Raw genomic sequence first — 3,516 nt, 5'->3', positions numbered from 1 at the left:
AGTGAGACTTCGGCTCTACAAAAAAAAAAAAAAAAAAGTTAGCCAGGTGCAGTGGCATGTGTCTGTAGTCCCAGCTAGTTGGAAGGCTGAGGCCGAAGGATGGCCTGAGCCCAGGAACCATGGTCATGTCACTGCACTCCATCCTGGGTGACCTAGTGAGACCTCGACTCAAAAAACAAACAAAAGAAAACCTGACAGGTTTCAAATTAATATGAAGACTATGGAAAGATAGACAGTGGGGTTGGAGAGTGTTAAGGATTGTCTTCATCACATTTGACCAGAATATGTTTAATACCTAAGGTGACCCTATAATTTATCATCAAAACTCCATGCTAGCCATTGCTTTGCTAAGCTTTTGTATGGCCCTGTGGCTCTTTGGGCCATGGCTGCCATGTTTCCTAGCTTCGGCCTGCTCCCCTATCTTGGGAAAGTAAATCTCCTCTCTCTGTAATTTACTTTCTAAATAAATCATATTTTCCAAACTACAAAGAAAAACAAAACCTCTGTGCTTTCCAAGTGAAAGGAAGTCCTATGATTAATTATGCCAGACAATTGGTATAAACTGGACTGATCCTGGGCTAACTTGGATGTGTAATCAACCTATGAATAATTAGCCATATCTAGACCATTTTAAATGAGTTCCCACAGATAAGGGAAGTTCATTGTATTGATACCCTCAGCCTCTGAAAATCAAAACAACTTTGACTCAAAACAACTGGTTCCATTGTATCGTCTATGATTTTGTTAAAGAAAAACCTTAGACAAACTAAATTGAACAGCTTTTCTTTTTGAGTTGGAGTCTCACTGTGTTGCCCAGGCTGGAGCATAGTGACACACTCATGGCCACCGCAGCCTCGACCTGCTGAGCTCAGGCGATACTTCTTCTGCCTCAACCTTCCAAGTGGCTGGAACTACAGGCAGGTGCCACCATGCCCAGCTAATTTTTTGATTTACTGTAGACACAAGGTCTCACCAAGTTGCCCAGGCTGGTCTTGAACCCCTGGGCTCAGGCCATGCTCTTGCTTCTGCCTCCCAAAGTGCTGGGATGACAGGTGTGAGTCATTGAGCCTGGCAAATTGAACAACTTTTAACTGAGCAAAGAGTGATTCACCAATCGGGCAGCCCCCGAGTCAGGACAGGCTCAGAGAAATTCCAGTGCCATCTATCGCATGGTCAGAAAGATTTAGGGGAAGAAAAAGGAAAGTGATGTGCAGAACTGGGAAATGAGGGACACAGCTGGGTTTGTGACAGCTCTGTCTCTGCATTCATTTGAACCTGGCCTGAACAACTGGTTGCCTTGGATTAGCTGAAACTCAGTGATTGACATAAGAGAAAGTTACAGTGTGTCCACCACAGTTCACTATGTATAAGAAACATTTAGGTCCAACTGAAAAAATGTAGAGAGATGACTCTTGGGTAAACTTCTGCTTGTTTTGGGGTCAGGGTCTCACTCGGTCACCCAGGCTGGGGTGCAGTGGCACTGTCTCGGCTCACAGCAGGCTCAAACTCCTGGGCTCAAGCGATCCTCCCGCCTTAGTCTCCCAAGTAGCTGGGACTATAGGTGCACACTCCCATGTCCTCCCGCTAATTTTTTTGACTTTTCCATGACAACCTTTTTGACAAGGTTTTGCTATGTTGCCCAAGCTGGTGTCATACTTCTCGGCTCAAGCAATCCTCCTGGTCTTGGCTGGGATTACAGGTGTGAGCCACTATGACTGGCCTTTAGGCTAAACGTAATATTTAAATGATGTGAATGACATGAATTTTGATACTTTTTCCAAGGAATAGTTTTCTTCAAGTTTATTTTTCCAGATGCTTTTTTTTTTTTTGAGTTGGAGTCTCACTCTGTCGCCCAGGTTGGAGTGCAGTGGATGCTCCCAGCCACCGCAGCCTCGACCTGCTGGGCTCTGGCAATCCTTCCACCTCAGCCTTCCAAGGAGCTGGAACTACAGGTACGCTACCATGCCCGGCTCATTTTTGATTTATTGTAGAGATGAGGTCTCACCAAGTTGCCCGTTCGGGTCTTGAACCTGCAGGCTCAGGCAATCCACTCACCTCAGCCTCCCAAAGGCGCGGGATTACAGGCTGAGCCACCAAGCCCGGCTTCCAGATGCTTTTATCTTCTAAAGCTGGTGAAATAATACAGCATCCTGGGCAACCAAAAAGCTTGTCATTATTTTATTTTATTTTTGAGTTGGAGTCTCACTCTGTCGCTCAGACTGGAGTGCAGTGGCCTCTCCCAGCCACTGCAGCCTCGACCTGCTGGCCTCCGGCGATCCTCCCACCTCAGCCTTCCAAGTAGCCAGAACTACAGGCACATACAACCATGCCTGGCTAAGTTTTGATTCATCGTAGAGACAGCTCTCACCAAGATGCCCAGGCTGGTCTGGAACCTGTGGGCTCAGGCAATACACTCGCTTCGGCCTCCCAAAGTGCTGGGATGACAGGTTGAACCACTGCCTGTCATCCCAGCACTTTTTTGGTTAATTTTCTAGGGGTAAAATAAGGATACACAAAATAATGTTTATGGAAATACTTTCTAAGATACTTAAGTTTGCATATTTTATTTTCTAAACCTTTGTAGCAATAAACACATTAAAGAGGAGGTATAAAGAGTTTTAGAAACCATAGGCTTTAACATAGTGGGTAGACTAGTACGAAGAGAGTGATGTACATTAAAAGGAAGGAAGATTGATCTTTCTGACTGCAGAACTTTCAGCCCGTGTTGATTTGCTAACATTTTCAGAAAGCCTTCCCAGGGTCCCAGAATGTCACCCTGAACCCTTCTGGAACACCTAAATGTCACTGCTTGTTTATCTGTGTTCCCTAGTAGACTGTGTGCCTTGAAACACCCAACCATGTTGTATCTGTCATGAAGTCGCAGTGTCTGGCCCGAAGTCGATACTCAAAAAATATCGTTGATCAGACGGATAAGTGTTGGTCACAAATTTAGAGAATCAGAATGAGACATCTGTATTGGCATATTCATAACATCTATCAGGTCTTTGCCAGATTCTGTTTTCTTTTGCATTTTTTGCTTGATCTTCTTCTAAGTTCCCCTTTTCCATGAAAACCCGGAAAAGGAGGCTCATAAGAATTACTAAAAGGTCTATAAATTTTCACCATAGGATGCTTTCTGCTCTGACACAGGAAGAACTGGTTTGGAGATTGAACGTGGCTGGGGCTTTGTGTAAATCATCTGTTTACTTTTGGAGGTGTGAGTTCGGTCAGTGAGAAGACAGTACTAATAAGGGTAAGGTTGAGGTTTTATTAGCTTTACACAGAGAAAAACTGCCCCAGAGTCACAGATTGTACCTCCAACCTCAGTGAGTCGTCTTGGGTCAAAAAGAGAGTGCAGATGACTCGGGACAACCTATTAACAGTTTGGAAAACAAGAAGCTAGTGACAGATCTAATATACAAAAGACAGCACATCGTTACTCTTCGGAGTGCTAAAACAAATTGAACCCATCAAACAACTGTAGGCTCAAGATGTGTAGTTTTGCCAACTGTTCCC

The sequence above is a fragment of the Carlito syrichta genome, unplaced genomic scaffold, assembly GCF_000164805.1.
Source record: "Carlito syrichta isolate Samal-C Ts95f unplaced genomic scaffold, Tarsius_syrichta-2.0.1 Scaffold314741, whole genome shotgun sequence".
NCBI lineage: Eukaryota > Metazoa > Chordata > Mammalia > Primates > Tarsiidae > Carlito > Carlito syrichta.
This window is presented reverse-complemented; position numbering follows the sequence as displayed.